The following is a 21611-nucleotide window of genomic DNA, read 5'->3' on the forward strand; positions in this document are numbered from 1 at the left end:
AAAAAAGTTCTTCTTTTGTAGTGCTTGTGATTGGAAATAGTCTGTATATAATTCTGAGTCAAATGAATTCTCACATGGAAAACTACATATTATAGAAACCAAGAAAAGACAAAAACTTTATGCAGGTTATTTGAAACCCTGCAGAACAGAAAAATCCTAATCATTGCCATTTCCATAGAACGGTTAAAGAAGAAAAACTATGGAAGCAACATGTTTCTCTATTCAGTTCCACAGGATTTAGGGGAGTACTGTATCTAGGAAAAATGATTAAATGTCTAAGAGGTGCATTGGTTTCATCCCTGTTAAATTCTATAGATCATAAGGGTTTAACCAAATGCAATGTCCTTTACGCACTAGCAATGTATTTGTCTGCACTTTTGCTGGAGCTGTAACAGCTATCTAAGATGGTTCATATGTATTCAGCTTGATACATTTTTACACTCTAAAATGAAGATATCTGTCTTGACATGTGTCAAAATCTTTGACCCATCAATTCAGCATTAATGTCTGTGTCCTTGCGGGTAAGAGGAAAAGTCAATAATGTAAAATGGGTCTCTCACATGCTGTTCCAGAGTCACGCTGACTTGACCCACCTTCAGACTCTGAAGAATCTCTCAGCAGTTAGCTGCTCTGACTGGCATTATAAGCAAGGCTGATAAAGCAGCCTTGATTTTCAGATACAGAGCTGCATTCAGATGTAATGAAAAAGGATATCAGGGGAACCTGACACTGGGGCATTTATCTGCCACAAATCCCATTGTTGCAGTTCTATTTCGAACTCTCAGGCTTCTGTTGTCAGTTCCATAAGTACCCTAGAAAATCACATTTTATTGTCACGCTGAAGAAACTACATTTTTATGGAATGAAGCATTGTGCAAGAAAACAAGGCCAACAGAGCTGATTCTGCTCTTCAGAAACAACAGGGAAATGTGGGGGTGGAGAAAAATGGAATGGTTGTTTCTTTTGTTCATATCAAACAAAGTTACCTCCCTGTTTTGCCTGGCAGTTCTTTTTGTGTACCTAGTTTCTTATTTAGATTTTTTTTTAATGTATTTTTGCTTTAATTGCCACTGTTATGCTAACTTGGCTGTGCTTGTTCATTAACTGTTTCATGATGGAGGTATATTTGCCAGGCACACTGTATGAGAGACTCCTGTATTAGAAGAGACCTACCCAAATGGAAGCAGCAGATGGGTGGTTTTGTGGGCTGATTGCAGTACTGGCTCCCATTTTCATGGGCTTATTGAGGTGATCCCCCCTGCCCCACTGAATGGCTGAGGGGCCCTGGTGGCCTCACCCCTCATCACTGGCTAGTGAAGAGGGCTGCCTTTCGTGTGACCCTGCCGCTTGCTGCTGATTGGTGGAGAGGGCTGCCCTTCATGAGGACCCGCTTCTCACTACTGATTGGTGGAGAGGGGCAGGGCTTCATGAAAGGCAGGCCTCTTGGCCATCAGTGGCAGAGGGAGGAGAGGGTAGCTGTCATCTTGGCTGCCCCCCTTTGTGCTGGCAGCTTCTCCTGCTTCCAGTGGGCAACCACTGGCTCACGCTGGGGAGCCAGCATTTTATTTTTATTAAGTTTTTTTTTCTGGCAATGCTGCATAAAATTATGGAAACTGCTGTTTTTCACAGTTTCCACGAAAACTGTGAAATAATAATTTGAGTAGGTTTCTGGGTATTTGAGATGGAAAATGTTTTGATCATGGTAGTACCCAAAGGACCCAATCATGCTAGGAACTGCACAGATGCATAAACACCTGAAGTCCTTAGCATCCAAGGGTGCCTACAGATGTTCAGGGCCCCACTCTAACTCATGGCACTTTACAGAAAGTGCCATGAGCTACAGTCACCCCCCGCTCCTGCCCCCACCCAACAGATATTCATCTGTTGGGTTGTGGGGGGAGGTGGGAAAATGGAGTCTGCCTGCGCCGGCCCTGGCCAGCAGGCAAGGGTATTTCAGCAGCCTCTGAGGAGGCTGCAATCTGCCCCTCTCCCCAGCCCTGCACTTCCCTCCCAGCTCCAGGGCTGTCAGTGGGGGCAGGGAGAAGGAAGCAGCACAGAGCTAGCTGCCAGCTAGGCTTTGCCTGGCCTGAGCTGGGGGCAGGGGGAAGGGAGGGGGAGGAATGGAGCTCCCTCACCTTGCGGGCTCCACCAGCTAGAGTATTGGGGACCTGGCTGGGGTATTGGGGACAGCTGAGCTGGGCCCTGTTCCACTTCTCCCCCTCCAGCTCAGGCCAGGCAAAACCCAGCTGCCAACTCCATGCTGCTTCCCTCCTCCTCCCTCCCCTGCTGCCAGCCCTGTCCCTGCATGAAAAATTATCTCTTGAGAGAACACAAGTTCCCTAAAGTGCATTAAAGCAGAGTGCCTTAATCTAATACCTGATTTGACAAGGGTTAATTTTTCACACGATCAGCCATTTTAAAAGTGCTATGCAGCCATGTACATGTATTATATTATGGCTTTAGATTAATGGCAAATCAATGGCAAATATGGCAAAAGGAAAAAGCCTCCAGTTAACCTGTGTTTTGTGGTCTCATTAATACTAATACAGTTATTTTGCCTATGGAAAGCAAAAAAGGATTCAAAGGCCTGATCATGTGAAAAATATAACTAGTGTATTTTGGGCCTGAATGATTGGTTATTGCTGGAAGTAGTTAACCTTACATTCATGATTAGTTGTATTTTCTGGTAGATGTGTCCCATTTTTTTTCCTCCTTCCTCTCGTTCCTTTGTCTGCTGCCTTTAGATGCATCTCTCTGAAAGGGTTTTGTCACACCCAAAACTTTGCCACAGAAGGGCCCATTTCTCTTTTCTCTACTCTACCCTCTCCCTTTCTTCTTATTCTAGTCCAGCTTTTGTAGAAGGTTCACAACCTTAACACTGCGGGAAGTTTTAGAGAAACATGAAAACCTGTTTGCAACAATACTTTATCTACCTCATGATACAGAAATGATGCTTACAATTATACGATTCATAAACCTATGTTGTTATGTGATGCTTGACTTCCGGATACGCTGTGCACTTGGGATAAAAAGCACTCTGTCTGCCCTATCTTTAGTACAATGCATTCTCATTCTGGTTCTTCCACAAAATCAAGATTACAGTGTCGGTCACCAATATTTTCCAGACAGGCCTGCAGGTGCTAAAATTGTGTTTGCATATTTAGGGTGTAGTCCATGCCACAGTCATTTTATAGTCTGCATGCAACTCCAGGAATGCTCTCAGCCAGCAGCTCTCAATGAAAACAAGTCTGATCTTTTGGCAAGCCAGAGAATTCTTTTCACATCTTATTAGATAATGGATGAGAGGTAAGATCAGTTCTATGGCGGAAGAACACCCTGGAGGTTGATCAGTTTGTCAGAATGAATAGGACTTTCCTGACACAAACACATTAAGCATTCCCCAGTTACAGCTCAGTGTGGATCATAAAGAAAGTGCATGTCAGTTAAAACAAAGAATGGTTAGTAACACAGCTGCATTCACTTTTACTTCCAGAGATTAAAAAAATTAAGCTTTAGTAATGAAATATGACAAAAGGAAAAAGCCTCCAGTTAACCTGTGTTTTGTGGTCTCATTAATACTATAACATTAATAGTTATTTTGCCTATGGAAAGCAAAAAAGGATTTAAGTTGTTTAATTAGGATTTAGCACTTATATATAAATTTACTCTTACAAAGTGTTTAAAAGTGGTTGTAAGTAGTCCAATGGTAGTTGTAGTCATACTGTTTCCTTCTTTATTTGCAAAAGAAAAAAACCTGACAAGTTCAATAAGACAATGACTGATCCACAAATTACTGTTTCTTTTAGTATATTTGTAATATTTTAGCCTATGATATTTAGCATATTTAGCAATATTTTAGCATGCCACTGGTGAAAGTTTCTAGACTTAAAGAAAAACACACACACAAACAAACAAATACTAAAGTCCGAATACTATTCCAGTTTCCAGACACCTCTAAATACAATCCCATTCCACTCTGAGTCCTTGATAAAATGGTGGCTCTGTAAACTTTTGTTACGTGCCTTCATCATAGTCATAAAACCAAGTCACAAAAGCAGTGAAAATGCAGAGAAGCCACCCATCTTTTATGTTAATGCTTTTTTCAGGGACTTGAGCAGGGAAAGTGATATTGCTTTTAGGTACTTTAGAGGTTAAATTAGATTTGGACTCAAAGTCCGTGTCCAGATGAGCGTGGCTGTGAGGTCTGTGGCACCACAGACATGTCTGCAGTGCCACATACTGCAATTCTGCTGCTTTCCATGCTGCAAGGAAGTAGCCCAGAGGGTTTTTTTTTGACCCCTGGGGATCTAGGAGTCGAAAAAACCCACAGAGAAAAAAAGTAGAGCTGTGCACGTGGCAGCAGTGTGCGTTGACCAAAGCTGGAGCTTGGCCGGCTGGAGCTACACTCCACTGGCAGCCAGGCTCCGTGCAGCAGGATTGCCACTCCAGCAGCTTCAGGAGGCTCCCAGGACCCCAGGTAAGGCTGCTGGGGCCAGACCGTCATTGGCCCCATCCTCTATCCCACCCAGGGCAACTTGCTGCACAGCAGCACGCACGTGGCACGGGCATTCCCTGAGGACAACTAACAGGGAACCAAACATCCACACATGTCTGGATGTGGCCAAATGTTGCAAATCTATTCCTCAAGGTTCATGCATATATGAATTAGCAGGGAATATTCAGAAGCACTTGAAGGATTTAGGCACATACATCTCGTAGGACCTGTATGTGCTTAAATCTAGTAGGTTCTTCCAAAAATGTCTAACCCCCCCACCCCTCCCCGCCATATTATGGGTCTCAACAAAAATCCTGCATCCAAATAGCCTCCAATTGAGTTAACCTCCAACTGCAAGTTGAATCTGAATCCAGATACAATTTTATAAAGGTCTCTTATCTTTACAGTTGGACAAGACAAAAGTGCAAAACTGAGCACTTGTAAACTTGGTGGTCTGAAATTTGCAGCTTAATCCCATCCTTAAAAGTAGCACAGAGCTCTGCTGCTGGAGCTATGCTGACAAATTAACTCAGGTTTATGGAAGCCATGGCCACGCTTGAAGCTAACTTGGGTAGGTGACTAGCATGGGGGCACCACCCTCCTGTTGTTATGCCTCTTTTACACAAAACATGTTCCTCTAATAAATTGGTGAGACCCAACACAGCCTTCAAATTTGTCCTCAACATCCATGAGCCATGCTGCCAATAAGACATCAGACAATAAACAATGGGTTAGGGCGGTGAAGTGGGAGAACTGGCATTTATTCTACCTCTTTACAACCTTTTAAACAAAAGGTTTAGAAATGTATTTATTTGACTGGATGTCTCACTGCTTCCCTGTGTTGCGGTATTTGAGGCCAAGCAGGTAGCGCATGGGGGGCGGGGGCCGCTGCAGCTGGGTGGGGAGTGCACAGGGGGGCTGCAGTCAGTTGCTGCATGAGCGAGCAGGCCACAGCTGGTTGTGGGCTGAGTGGGGGGGGGCTGTAGCTGAGTGGGGAGGCTGTAGCCGAGCAGGGAGGTGAATGGGGGCTGCACCTGGCTGCAGGGTGAGTGGCGGGGGGGGTGGAGCCATACAGGGGGGCCACTGGCAGACTCACCCCTCCGAGCTGCCCCCCACCATGGTCTTCTACACCCTCATATCTGTTGCATTTTTCTGTGGATCACCCTGTCATAATCATTATTTACCATTCTGCCAATATTTGCATCTTCTGCATATTTTTAGAATGAGGACTGATTTTACATTAACTACCAGATAATTGATGAAAATACTGAATTGTGTCTGACTTAAGCAACAATATATTTATGACAATGACAACAACAACAACAATGTACTTAGAAGCCAGCCTCCAACCAGCACCAAGGACACAAAGAAGGGTTGGAAGAGACCCTGGTTGACAACCCTCTTTCTCAGGCAAAATAAATCTTTTTAGCTGAGTGGGCACGTCTACAAGAGATGCTAATGATGCAGTAGCGTGTCACAGCATGGACAATGCTAATATGCTACTTGCAGTATTATTAGGCTACTGCACAGTACCATCACTAAAAAGGTGTCCCCAGGCACTACTGTACAGTAACTCTGGTTACTGTGCATTTATTTAGTACTTGATTATACAAGTACTAAATTCAATGCACAGTAACCACTGTGCATTAATGAACATGTAGATGTGCCCAGTGAATCTCATGAGATCCTTTTAAGAGTATCACAGGGTGCCATGCAATATTAGGTGTGCAAACACTGGCACATTTCACAAGATAAACCCAGAGATTTCAAATAGGAATCCAGAGTGTCAAAAACATTCTGGCTTTTGTGATCTTTCAGAAAACAAATTAACTGGTTAATCATGCCTTAAGTGTAATGTGTAGAGGGGGCCCAAATGTTGGAGACTGGGCCTAAGTGCCTTGTCCAAGGTCACACATGGAAAAACTCTGCAAGCAATCATCCTGCACAGGTATAGTCTAAATAAAAGGACAGTTAACCATGGAAGTTTTGCAACCTCCACCTGTCATTCTGATGTTGGGCAATATAGCAGAGAACTGGATGGCATTCAGACAAAGGTTTGAATAGTACCTAGCAGCCACACGGGCAGAACTGCAAAATGAGAGTAAAAAAAAAATCTAGTTTCTTGCATACTATAGAGGGGGAGGCCCTAGCTGTTTATAATAGCTTTACTTTCAAAAAAAGGTCAGAATATGAAATTAAGTAAAATACTATCCAAATTCAAGAAGTATTGTGTGTCTAAAGAGAATAGGCATTTATACACATGCTCTGAGAGTGGGGGAAGGGGCACTTTAATTAGAGCAGCTCTAAGACCTGCTCTAATTGAAGCGCCTGGAGCACCTCGATTAATTGAGTCTGCTGAAGCATGGCAATTACTGCACTCCAGCAGCCACCTGCATCTCATGTATCAGTGTCACTGTGCTTCAAAATGGTGGCAAGGGCACTTTATCCTTGAACAAGCTTTGGATAAAGTGCCCCCGTCACCATTTTGAAGTGTGGGGACACTGATGCACGAGACACAGGAGGCTGCTGGAGCATGGTAATCGCCATGTTCCAGGAGACTCAATTAATCGAGTGTGCTCTGATGGGCTGGAATTATACTGCAGCCCATCGGTGGAATCACACTCATGCTGAGGTGCCTCCCTGCTCATGTATAGGAACCCAATGAGACTCTTGAAAGACACAGATTTTTATGTGTGGACAAACAAAAGGAGAAAGTATAAATCCAGTATGTTACTGAACTGAAGAGACCAAGAAAGAGCAGTGCTTTTGGGAACTTGTCAGAATTTCTGATTAAGGACAGGATTATTTGTAGAAATGCAGACACTACCTTACACAAAAGGCTCTTGTGCGAGGGAGATTTGTCCCTAGAAAGGACAGTTCAAATGGGAAGGGCAACCAAAACTGTGAAGGCCCAGGCTGCAAAGCTGAATGCACCAAAAGGAGTCATGCAGTAGGTATGAAAGAAATGTGGCCAGAAAGAGCCACTTCACCAGCTGGAATTTTTTACTAGTAAGAAGCCTCCTCATAGAATCAACTTTTTAATTAGCAAGGAGACTGCCAAGGGAGCAAATGTGAAAAAGCATATGTGTACCAAGTCTGAAAGACAACAATGCAGACATTGCTCTGCATTTGGAAGGCTCTGTTTTAACTGTAACAAGAAGGTACCATTTTGCCAAGTGCTGCAGACTCTGAACACATTGGGCACTTTTACATGTGCTCCAACACATTCAGATTAGAAAGCGTTGGCGCAGATGTCGGCTGGACCATTCAAATCAGAACACTCCACCGTGCTGCGGCGTCTTGTGTATGCAGTGTCCCCGCATTTCAAAGTGGCAGCAGGGGTGCTTTAACTAAAACTTGTTGAACCAGCTTTAGTTAAAGTGCTCCCACTGCCATCTTGAAATACAGGACACTCAACACATGAGATGTTGCGGGCATTTTAATTAGAGTGGCTCCCAAGAACTGCTCTAATTAAAATGCCTCCCTCCAGAGTACGTGTAAACCTCAATTGCACACAACTGAGCAAACACTGGAAGAGGAGGTTTTTTAAAAATAGATTTGGTAGAATCAAGAAAAATCAATGAGAAAGACTTTTGCAAGTGGAAGTGGCAGGAATTATGGTTCTGTTTAAATTGGACATTGGAGCTTAGGTTAGTGTTTTACCAGTTCATGAATGCAGAAAATTGAAACCAAAACCAAAAGCCAGTCCCACAAACATCACAATAAGTAACTAATCAGGGACAAATATGCCAGTGAAAGAGAGATGCATTACTAGCATACAATATAAAAATAGAGTATACGACTCTCATTCATTGTGGTACCTTGGGAGGTGACACCAATTTTAGGTCTGGCAGCTTATGAGAAACTGAATCTTAATAGTTAAGTGCGTGTTGCAGGACAAGAAGACACAACATGCATGCCTCTTGTTGGTCCTTTTAGCTCTCATGGCACGAATTCTTCACTATGAAGAAACCACTTGTGGGAATAGGAAAATGAATGGTAAAGACTCATTCCAGAGAGACTTGATAGTAACCTTTTCTCTTTAGACAGGCATTAATGGACTTGGGGGTTAATTGCTTTTTATAGTTATAGTTAAGAGGGAGGATGTAGTGATAGAAGTTGTACTTTAAAGTACTCCCTAACTACAGAGTCTAAGGAAGTTGGTAAGTGTGATTTAGTCCCTCAGCTAAATAGCCAGTCAATTAGAGGGAGTCAAACAGAGCCTGCAGAGGTTGCCTACTGCTCAACAATTAATGTTTGATGTTTTAGTTCTCATGTGTTAAAAGGCCCACTACAAGGCTTTATTATGAAGTACCCCTTCTTGATGTTAAAATCAGTCTAGTAAAAGATTGTGGATAAACTGTACAGTCAAATTTTATAAATGTTTTTCAAACAGTTTGAAAATGAATCTCTGAATCCCTCTTGCACATTATTACAACTTTTCTTTTCTTCATAAGAATGATCAATGAGTTTAAGTTACAATCAGTTTTCTAATAAAAAAGGTTTTTCGAAGTCCAGTATAAATAGACACATTTTTCAGAGTGTGTGTGTGTGTGTGTGTGTGTGTGTGTGTGTGTGTGCATGCACGTGAGAGAGAGAGAATGAAGGGTAGAAGAGTATTAAATGATCTCCAAGGATTTTTGAATATCTGAACACAAGAAGGATCTGCTAGTGAACAAGTCACAAAATGTAACTCAATTCAATTTTCTGCATTCATCCTGAATAAAATAAACCAGACACATGCTGGAAAGCACTTAGGAATCTTACAATTCAATTTTACTAATATTAGGAGATTTTAAATATCAATTTTATCTGAAGAGTGACCCATTAAATATAGGCACAATGAAAGCATTAAAAAAGAAAAAAAATAATTTTCATCCTGTAAAAAAAGCAATTGATCACATAAAATTATGTTATTTTTTCTTTTTCAGGACAGAAGACATAAAATTGCAACACAAAGTGAGTTTTTATGGTCAAGCAATGAACTGTGTTTTAAAGCAAAGACTTACCCTGAAAATACAGACAAGCCCTGGTTAGTTAGCACTCTCACGGGCAAAACCACTACCAGTATAACCTGGACATAGTGCATTTCTGTTCAGTAAAATTAAACACCCTTTTTTTTTTTTTTCCAGTGAGTTACAAAGTGTAAACTTCAGAGTTAGTTATAGTGAAGTTGTTCTCTGAAAAAAAAGGATTCCTTAATATATTCCTCAAATGTAAGGAAACAAGAAAACAATCTGAATATTTAATGAGAGTTCCAACCTACATGACTATGGGATAACAACTTCACAGTGTGAAACTAGGTAGCTTGTTATTTATTTCCACTAAAAGTCAATTATCCCATTTTAAAAATAGAACATCATGCTCCTTGCTGTGCTACTGTTGTGAACTGCACTTCTTAGGTGTTGGACTGATTTTGCCTTTGGCACCAGGTGATACCATACAACTAAGTGTGAGCTTCCCAACCCCACACCTTGCTTTGGTTTTTATTCTTGCAGTGAGTATCTGCAAAAACTGTTCATCACATGCAGTTGCTCCATTTACTGTAGGATTTGTGGCATTACATCTCTTTTGTAATAGGGGGTACTGCAAATACCACAATATTGCTAGTTACTGCAGGTTAGTAACTATCTGCTTTTCATGACACTGGTTTTATCAGAGCTTAATATAACCATATGCATACCAGTACAGGCAGAACAGTTTTGATCTTTTCCTTTAAATTACAGAATGCTTTCCTGACTATTCATATATCAGCTAAAAGTCTAACTTTTATGACAAGAAAGACAATCTGTCAAAACATGGTGTCAGAAACATAGTAACATTCTCCATGTAGTTCTTGCAATCTGAATGGCAATTTTCTATAAACATTAAAAGCATTAAGTATTTGACTGCATCAGATGTCTTGTAGATTGCACTGTTTTCCTGTAAAATCTACAAGGGAAAGTCTCTCTCTCTCTCTCCTGAACTATACATAATAATGTGCATGAAAATTCCCTAACACATAGTTCATGACATCTATACCATAGGTGTCTTGTGAGTGTGTGCAAGGAGATTGGGTTTGTGACCGAGAATCTCTTCTGGAGTTTCTTTTTGTGCCAGGGGGATGGCTCTGGCTTTCTGGACCCTCCTGAGGACCAGGAGTTTGCCCGGGAACTGGCTGAAGCCATATGCTCCAGGACCATGGTTGTCATGGGTAACTTCAATTACCCGGACATCTCGTGGGAGGATCGCTCAGCAAAATCTGAGCGGTCGCAAAGCTTCCTCTCGTGCATGGATGACCTCTACCTGACTCAAGAAGTCTATGGGCCAACGAGAGGCAAAGCGCTGTTCGACCTGGTACTGGCTACTGGGGATGACCTAGTCAGCGACCTAGTGATCGATGGGAAGCTGGGTGACAGCGACCACGAGCTGATCACCTTCACCATCTGCCGAAAAGCTGGCAAGTCAGTCAGCAACACGGAAGTCCTTGACTTCAGGAAAGCCGACTTTGACAAGCTCAGGAGGCTTGTCAGTGAGGCCCTAAGGGACCATGACCACGGGGAGAGGGGAGTTCAAGAAGAGTGGTTGCTCCTCAAGGGAGCGATCCTCAAAGCACAAAGTAAGTCTATTCCATCTCGGAGGAAAGGCAGCAAGAGGGCACAGCAGCCCCCCTGGTTCTCCAGGGACCTAGCAGACCTCCTGAGGCTAAAAAGAAAGGCCTACATAGGATGGAGGATGGGAGTCACCTCCAAGGAGGATTATTCTGCATTGGTCCGATCCTGTAGGGAGCAGACCAGGAAAGCTAAGGCTGCAACTAAACTCCAACTAGCTTTGAGCATCAAGGACAATAAAAAGTCCTTTTTCAGATATGTGGGGAGCTGGAGGAAAAGCAGGGGCAATGTTGGACCCCTGCTGAACCAGATGGGGCAACTGACAATTGACGCCCAGGAAAAAGCCAACCTATTAAATAGGTACTTTGCGTCGGTCTTTCATCAGTCCCATGGGATGCCCATGCCCACTACGGGACAGGGAAGTCCAGGTGAGGGTGATCCCCTGCCCTCCACTGATGCTGACTTCATGAAGGAACATCTTGAGAAGCTGGATACCTTCAAGTCAGCTGGCCCTGATAATCTTCACCCCAGGGTACTCAAGGAGCTGGCGAGCATCATAGCTCAGCCTCTAGCGCAGATCTTTGAAAACTCCTGGCGCTCAGGTGTAGTGCCCGAAGACTGGAAGAAGGCCAATGTGGTGCCTATCTTCAAGAAAGGGAGGAAAGTGGATCCAGCTAACTATAGGCCCATCAGCCTGACTTCTATCCCGGGGAAGATCTCAGAAAAGTTTATTAAAGAGGCCATCCTTAATGGACTGGCCGACGCCAACATCTTAAGGGATAGCCAGCATGGGTTTGTTGCTGGTAGGTCTTGCTTGACCAATCTCATTTCCTTCTACGACCAGGTGACCTATCACCTGGACAAGGGAGAAGAGATTGATGTCATATATCTTGACTTCAAAAAAGCCTTCGATCTGGTTTCCCATGATTGCCTCTTGGAGAAACTGGCCAATTGTCGCCTTGGGTCCTCCACGATCCACTGGCTGGAAAATTGGCTCCGGGGTCAGACCCAGAGGGTAGTAATTGATGGGAGTCACTCATCGTGGTGTCCTGTGACCAGTGGGGTCCCCCAAGGCTCTGTCCTTGGACCCATACCGTTCAACATCTTCATTAATGGTGTGGACACCGGAGTCAGAAGCGGACTGGCCAAGTTCGCCGATGACACCAAACTTTGGGGCAAAGCATCCACACCAGAAGACAGGCAGGTGATCTAGGCTGACCTGGACAGGCTCAGCAAGTGGGCGGACGAGAATCTGATGGTGTTCAATGCCGATAAATGCAAGGTTCTCCACCTTGGGAAGAAAAACCCGCAGTATCCTTATAGGCTCGGCAGTGCTATGTTGGCTAGCGCTATGCAAGAAAGAGACTTGGGGGTCATCATTGACCACAAGATGAACATGAGCCTGCAGTGCGATGCTGTGGCTAGTAAAGCGACCAAAACGCTGGCTTGCATCCATAGATGCTTCTCAAGCAAATCCCGGGACGTCGTTCTCCCCTTGTACTCGGCCTTAGTGAGGCCGCAGCTGGAGTACTGCGTCCAGGTTTGGGCTCCACAATTCAAAAAGGATGTGGAGAAGCTTGAGAGAGTCCAGAGAAGAGCCACGCGCATGATCAGAGGTCAGGGAAGCAGACCCTACGATGACAGGCTGAGAGCCCTGGGGCTCTTTAGCCTGGAAAAGCACAGGCTCAGGGGTGATCTGATGGCCACCTACAAGTTTATCAGGGGTGCTCACCAGTATCTGGGGGAACGTTTGTTCACCAGAGCGCCCCAAGGGATGACGACTAGGTCGAATGGTCATAAACTACTACAAGACTGTTTCAGGCTGGACATAAGGAAGAATTTCTTTACTGTCCGAGCCCCCAAGGTCTGGAACAGCCTGCCACCGGAGGTGGTTCAAGCATTGAACACCTTCAAGAGCAAACTGGATGCTTATCTTGCTGGGATCCTATGACCCCAGCTGACTTCCTGCCCTTTGGGCAGGGGGCTGGACTCGATGATCTTCTGAGGTCCCTTCCAGCCCTAATGTCTATGAAATCTATAAATCTATGAAATCTATGAGGTGGGAGGAATCCACACTGTGTTATCACTCTCACGGCTTTACTCCCCAGGTGTTCAGGAAGTAGAATGAACACTCCTGGAGCTCAGGGAAGCATGTAGATGCCAATTATGAGATGGCTTTGGATAACTGCTGAGCGGGATGGGAGGGAGGATGATATTTCTTGTGCACATCTCCATTCCTGTGCATGTGCACCAGGGTGTCACAAGTAGTCTTTAAACTTCTGACTAGGCTCTGAGACCATAGGAACACTGTCCAAAAATGAAAAATGCAAAAAAGCACTAAAACAATTTTTTGCGATACACAGAACATTGCAGGCTCAGGAACTTCCTTTAAAAGCTATTTGTCTCCATTAAATATGGATGGGAAATTGTTATTATTGACAAAATACATCAGTGAACTGCACAGGGTACAACCATGGGTATGTCTACACAGCACAAGGCACAATCATGTAGTGATACCCATGATAGCTCTGACCAACCTTGTATGTCTACACAGTGCAGCATGATGCAGAGATACCAGCTCAAATCTCCAAACCAGTAGAGCCATGTCAATGAGGTGCTCCATAGGGTACTGCTTCTTGTTCTGTACTTAGCTCAAATCACTTCTAGAGGGAGTATTTCTATACTGCACTGTGCTTTGTAGATATACCTCAGGACATCAAACTGCATCTATACCTTGGCCAAGGTTTCCAAAAATGTTTAGTAATTTTGGTAGTCCAAGTTGACATAGAGGAGGATGTCAGAGTTGCCTGGTTTAAACTGTGTGACTTAAAGCCACGGCCTGCTTCTGCTGGCACCACTAGAAAGAAGAGTGATAAACAAGGGCTTGATCCTCACTCCAAAACATAAACAGCACATGGAGTCACTTGCACAAGATCAGACCCTCAAAAGCATCGGCACAATCTATCTACTATGCAATTTTGAACTATTTTATGCCTGGATGACTAGGAAAATACAAGAGGGCTCAGGTAAACTTCAGATTCCTACAATTTCCATTAAAATGGCATAATTTTGGGGGGGAAAGCTTTGAAGAAAAACTATTATTCCTTTCCTATTGTTAGTGGATTATTTTAGACACTAAGTACAAGCAATAAAGGGATTAACAGGAAAATATGAGTTAAGACCCTGAGAAATATTTTAAAGGAAATGCAAAATATAGAGCATATCTAAAATTTGACTTTCCTTAAAACTGCTGTAATCTGCTGGAGAACATGCTCTGAATTCTAAATATCTGGCTTTAAAAAAATCTTTCTACTTCTGAGAAATGATGCAAAGAAAAAAAGGCAAAAAGTTCTGCCTACTTCTACTAAGGAAGTATGTGTTTTGATTTCGACATAGCAAAGAACAGACTAAGCACGTATTAAGTTATACATAGTGGTCAGATTTCTTTCCTGTACCAGTCTAAACATAGTGTAGCTCCACTGATGTTACAATGGAAAGATGTTACATTTACACAGAGATAGACGAAATTAAAATCTAGTTGCAGGTCTCTGAAGGAGAGCTGTAGTTCAGTGTTGCTGCCCCCAGAATAGGAACCTATGCCTGAGAGACCCAGGAGTTCAGTTCTATAGGAAAGGACAGTGACAGTGTTTTAAGAAGTGGAGGAAAATAATCTTAATCATCTAGCAATCCTTGCCTCACTCATATAAGAATATGTTTACAAAAATGAAACAAACTATTTTACAAGGATAGCACAGGTTTGTTTTCAAATAAATATCTTACTTAGTGAAAACAGCTTACATTGACTCTGGTTGGTGGGTGCTGATTTTCACACCTGAGACAACACTCTACTTTCCCCCTTATATTGCAGCTTCTAGGTCCAAATTTTTATATTACTTCACTTACTATGCACTAAACATTGATATGACAAAACCAACCTGCATGTATGACCTTTGGGTGCCATGCATATACTGACCGAGACCTGGCATCCAAATGGATGTTTACATGTGTAAATGGACCTGGCAATCATGGGGATGAACTGACATAGTTATCTGACAATACAATTCTAAGCATGTAAGTTAGGATTTGCAAAGGGGCTTGTAGCAGCTAGACAGCCAACTTGCATTAAATTCCACTGGTAACTAGATGTATACCTCACTTGCAGTACTTTGAAAAATCAAAACCTGTCTTATACCTCTGCTGCTCAAATGATTGGGACTGTAACTCTTTAAAAGAAGGTCTTCCATTATTTTTCTATTTGGTTGCCAGGTTCAACTTTAGCAAAGAAAACAACATACAATGCCTTTTCCAGAAGATGGCAGCAGTGACACAGGAATCAGCAGTGCGAGTTCTGGTCTGCTTCTGAAACCAAATAGATTCTAAAAAAAACATATTCAACACCCAGGATTCAGTCCAGGGTTACTAACAGCTGATACATGCAAAACTAGTCCGGACAAGACAGTCTCATAAAGAAGAAATGGTATTCCGATGCACTGAAACACATAAAAAGGAGGAAAGGGTGCTCTTTATTTCAAGGGCATTACATCTTAAGACTTCTGAATATGATAAGAGCTCGATCATCATAAACCCCCCCCCCACAGCCTTCTAAATGTGACTATCCAGAGAATAAAACAACATAAATAATATATTACAGAACACTAAATACTGTGGCACTTCCTCTTGTTTTTTGTTTTTTTCACATTTTCTCCTATCTACAATGAAAGCTCCTCATAAACATGTAGGCAAGCATATAGGAGAGAAAACAAGCAGAGGACCCTTTCCTGTTTAGAAACCCCTCTCTTCCAAATTGCTGGTTGGCTGCAGGATGAGAACTCTGTGGAAATGCATGTCCTCTTAGTAACACCAGACTGGATGAAGCATTAGATTTAGGACAAAGAGGACCAACTGGTCATTGCTCCAGCAGTAACTTTGAGGGAACACATCTCCAACTTATTTTTATGCTACAAACACATGAAACACTTTGGAAATGAAGGAATATACAACTCCCAAATCTGATCAAAATGCTCTATACCATCCTGTGCTAACACAGGATAAGCCTGAAAATGCAAGACTTTTTATGTTCTCATAGTCTTACTTGCAGTTCAAATTGTAGGCTTGGTAATTTAACACTGCATCTGAATGTCCTGACTTTTGGAATCCAAAGTCCATTTTAAGGACACTGTACCAGGGTTCATTTTTGACAATAATTTTAGTGAAGACCTTTGAGTCAAAGAAACCTCCATACTAAAAGCATGGATCCAGATCCAATTTTGTGCTGAAAGGGGCTAAAATCAAATACAGGTGCACTTCAAGACAAGGGAGAAATAAATCACTAGAAACATAGAAAACCTGCAGACCTAACTGTTGAGCTGGGCAGCATGTGAGGAGAATATTCTTAAATTCCTGTTGGAGAACGTGCTTGGGACAAAAATGTAAACATCAAACATTGTCCTTCAGGGAGGAAAAAGTGTCCATATTTCCCATGATGACTGAGTTGGGATTTTAAAAAGGGAGGGCCTGATCCAAAGATATTTGAAGACAACAAAAGTCTCTCTCTCAACTTCTATAGATTCTGCAACAAACTTTATTCTTTCTCATGTCCAATGGCTCCTATTGCAACAACTCCCCAATATTTTTTTTTGCCTGTAGAGCACTGTATAATTTTAAAGCATCCCATTTTAAGAACCAATTGCTTTTTTATCCTTAACCAGATCATGCCAAATGTGCTTGCACGGTATATATTTAATCAATAATATGATTTCTTAGTTTACTTTCTGCCAAATCTTCTGTGGTTTGTTGACCAGAACATTTTTAATAAAGTAATAAGGCAAACTATGTAAAAAATATACTGCATAAAGATTAAGTACAATCTATTAGATGATTTCCAAATGATGCAAATATTCTGGCATCTTCCCAATTTCCATTTGCCACTGCAATTCAGTAAAGTGCTATGCTCATGAGGAGTGCAATGTACATTTTAGCAATGAAAAAGCTGTAATAAGAACCCCAATGTATTGATCTGGGTACAAAATCAAGAAATATTGGCAGAAATCAACATATATTGATAAGTAGCAAGGTTGTCGTCTCCCTCACCAACCCCAGAAATCATTATGTCAGAAAATAAGTTTTATAACACAGCACTTTTCTTTCTTTACTTTGGATTTCTGACATTTGTCTACAGATCAGATGACCTCATATTACTTTTCTGTTATTATTAATTAGTAAAAGCAATGCGATATGGCCTCTAGAATTTCCAACGTGCTTTAATTCATGAATTATTTTATTCTGCTAATTTAGGATCTGATCCTGCATGATGCTGAGCAGCCTAAAAGTCCAATGATTGATGGCTTTGTAAATTTTTAAAAGACAGAACAAACTACTATGATCATCTGGTCTGACTTCCTACATAGCACAGGCCATAGGATTTCTCTGACTTACACCAGAGTTGACTCAAGTAGCTTATGACTGATTAAAGTGAGAATCCAGGATGTGGATTTGGCCACTGGAGTTACTAGGAACAGAGGATGCTCTGGATCTCACAGAAACAGGCTCTTATCTCCTGTTCCTGCAAGCCAATGTACTATCAACCATCCCTATGTCCACAGAGCCACTCATTGATTTCTGCAAACTCTGAGCTAGCCTGTCTCCTTTAAGGTCTGCTGAATCATCTTCTGCAGTGAAAAATGATCTTTTCTTTGAGAACAAATTTGCATGCCTGATGAATTTCGGCTGTATTAATTACTGCTTCTAAGATGCTGATTTCAGATAGGTTTAATTGTTTGTTTTTAATAAAAGGAGAAGCTTAAGAGTTCATGCAATGTGATAACTGACAATTAGGTCATATCCTGATCGTGTGTGAAACTGTTTGCTACCCAGGCCAGATCCTCAGTCAATGAAAACTGAAGTAAAGAGTTATGACTTCTGCTTTCTCTACTATATTAATTACATCAGCTGAGAAGCTGCCCTTATATGTCCCTTTCTATCTTCTGTTATATGAATTCCTTCACCTGCCTAGCATCGATCACTGCAATCATGCACCAAACTTACAAATATTTGTCATTTGAGACACTGTACTACCTTCCCCTTCCCCTCCAGCCACACTCTCTCTCATGGCTTTTCCAGTGCAGTTCTTACAAGGTAATTTTCCATTCCCATTGTTCTGACCACATTTACATCTTGACCCTTCATTGCCACCCTTTCACATTAGAAATAAAGTTTCAGCTTCTCATATATACAGAACTTCTGACTTCCAACTCTGCCTAGATCTTTGCCTTCATCTTCTGAAGTGGCTACACAACCTCCCAATATATCATTCTGCATTTTTCTCACTCTTTGCTCAGTCCCAGTAGCATGTCACTTATAATATTAGTTAGCAACCTCTTTATTGTTTTATTATCTATATTTGGTAATCTAAATGGTATCCTTGGACATTATAGATTATAATGATCAATACTTATTCTATTATACTCATTTTTAGAAAAAGCTAATGAAAAGAACATGTCCAAGTATTGTCAAAGGAGAAAGATTCTAACAATGGCCACAGGAACAGGCTAGTTGCACAAGATATGTTAAAGCCAAGATAGATGGTAGGAAAGATACAAATCCAGAGTATAGGAGGTGTGGCTAAACCCAAGAGATGATCAGACAAAGGATAAGTGGAGATATCAAGCTGGCTGGAGAGAAGTATAAAGTACAGCATGAGCAACCTGGCAATATTGTAATCCACTCCTGTAGAGTGCCTAGCGTATAAGTAGGAGATAAATATTACAGCCACAGGCCATACAAAAAGGGAGGGAATACCTACGTTAAAACTTCTACAGGATTGTTCATTTGTTTCTGTTTATGAGGTATCTGCCAGAAAACCATGATTATAGAAGAGAAGTATGCTCCATGCATCATTATGTGCTTCTTGTTTCCATTTGAGGAGAATTGAAAATGCAAGATAGGGGTGACTGATGCCTCCTGAGTCTGTTGGGGACACAATTTGTGGGCGGGCCAAAAGCCTCATATCCACTCCTATACTTTTGTGCTGCGGTTTCATGCCCCCTCCCCCACAAACATGCCGCCAGCCCATGTGGCAAAAACACTACCCCATCCTGAGCAGTGCTGAGAAAGGGGCCAATCTCAGGGGGGCATATACCCCGCCTGCCATGCCCTCCTACCAGTTGCCTGTGATGCAAGATGACAGACATGTATGATCAGTCATGGCAGAAATCAAGGAGATCTAGGGCATGAATGGTATAATTGAGTGCTTATGGTGTCCTGGGATCTCTTGATGAGGGTAACACTAGAGTATTATGTAAATTGGAAATTACCTTTATAATAAGAACATGAGGCCTTCACAAAGCAACCCTGATGGGTAAATAAATAAAATATTAAGGAAAGTGCTCACGACAGGAATTCACTAATGACTTAAGGTCTGAGTTAAATCCTTATTAGCAATTGTGTCCCCCTCTTCCCCCAGGGAACTAAGTGGTAGAGGACTGCTGCTACTAATAAAATATCACTTAGCTCTTACTTAATGATTATTGCTCCCTCTCCCTTATCTCAAAGGACTCAGGAACACTCACCTATACTGTGAAGAACTTTAGCTATAAAAACCCTTGGGGCAGTTATCTATTTGGCACTGTTTACCTGCTGTAGGTTTAGCTTGTAGGTTTACGGCACTATGTATGAATGAAAAGCTAATAAAGCTGGTTAGATATCACTGACATTCCATAATCAGGGTTACTATGCCCATGTAAAAGTAGATAGAGAATCAAAAACAAAATAAGAAACTTAGCTTCTTACTAATATTAGCTAGATAAAAACAAGTTGGAAGAAACTATGACAATGTGTCTAATCTCTACTACATAGGCACAAATAGCCGCAGTCCTATTCTGTGGTTGATTGTTTACATGCTTGGCCATTTGTTTGAATAATTCAAAGAAGAAAGTTGCATATCAGAGGGTCACTGATAAATAGGTACAACATTTTGTCTACTGTGAAATAATTATAATCTAGTTGGAAATTTCATCTTTTTTTCTTTTCTAAAATTCTACTTTCTTTGCTGTTAGAAATGTAAAGCAAAGGAAAAAAAGAAAAAGAAAATAGCCGCTGTTAGTGTCTGACCCTGCAATATTGTTGTTCTGCTGTTTCAAAGCAACCTGCCAGTTTGCACAGACTATAAAGTTTCTTTTACAAAAGGCATTAAAATGATTCACCAGCAATGGCCCCAACCACTGTAACTCACTACTATATATATCATGCTGTAACATTTTATTAAACAGGATCATTAACAAACATTGTGCTGAGCCACCAATATGCTGCTTAATTATTTAGGGTTCACCCATTCCAAACTCTCCCCCACCCCCTCCACTTCAACCTTAAATATAACTTTTGGATGCACATGAACACAGAATCATTCTGTAAATAGTGAAATGAAACTAAGGCAAGCCAGCGTTGTTGGCATTGGGGAAATAAACATTTGCCAAATGGAAAAGAACTTTATTGCATCCCTAAAGATTATGCTATGCTGCTGTTTTCCGATTGGAAAACCATGTGAGTATCCATTTTCTCAGCTGCTGTATGAGAAAACTGTACTTCATGGAAAATGGTAGGGATTAATGGGAAGGGGATGTGATGTAAATTGAAGTGCAAGTTATGGCCATTGTTCAGTCAAAGAATGAGTTTTTAAACAAAAGAAGACAACTCCAAGCTACCAAATTCTGATCTGTAGCTGGGTGTTTTATGCTCTCACATTTATAAGATGGGAAAAAAGATGATATTTAGGTTTAACGCTTTTTTTATACACAGATTCTAGCCTTCTCCCTCCTGCAACCAAAGCCAGAAGGGTGTTCAGATCCAAGGGTTTCCTCAGAACTCACTAGCTGAAATAGGATTTTAAAATTAAAATTAGCACTGGTTACTGCTTTTAATTTGTGCACTGACCCCTAATTCAGCTACCTTAGTCACATCCCAAATGCAGATACCTGACAGTGCTTTTTGCTGCTGGCAAAAAACATACATAGACCTTCAAATGGAAAAGCCTTTTCAAACCAAACAAGTGCAATTTTCTATACTTCTAATAATTTATATGCCAAATGAATTAGTATAATACAACAGCTATTATACATGGATTACCCTTGAAATCAATGAGTGCTGGGCACAGTCACCATTTTTGGGACGCATTATATCTGCATATTTGAAAAGAAGGAGTTTCTTTGATTTTTACTGAATCCAATTAAAGGCTTTTCCTTACATAATGATGCGTGAGGATACATCAGCATTGCTCTATATAAGGAATTAAAACTTATATATCCTAAATCCCAGTGCAGTAATTAAGAAATTAGATTCCAATCAAGCAAACAATTGAAGCATACGCATAATTTTATACATGTAGAGAATGTAATTGACATTATTATTAAAATTTAAGCATGTGCTTAAGTAGTTAGCTGGATCAGGGCCCTAGATGCTAGTCTATATGAAGGTTCATTGCATAAAACATACAGGTTGAGACTCATTTTCAAAGTTTGGATAATGGCAATTAG

The 21611-nt window shown here is 41.5% G+C and overlaps 1 protein-coding gene across 2 annotated transcripts in view; it reads right to left on the reverse strand.

Moving 5' to 3' along the window:
- Window positions 1–21611, reverse strand: part of PRKN (parkin RBR E3 ubiquitin protein ligase) — a 1451839-nt gene that overhangs the window by 41604 nt on the left and 1388624 nt on the right. The gene's annotated exons all lie outside the window — the stretch shown is intronic.

Source organism: Alligator mississippiensis, chromosome 1 (assembly GCF_030867095.1).
Source record: "Alligator mississippiensis isolate rAllMis1 chromosome 1, rAllMis1, whole genome shotgun sequence".
Lineage (NCBI taxonomy): Eukaryota > Metazoa > Chordata > Crocodylia > Alligatoridae > Alligator > Alligator mississippiensis.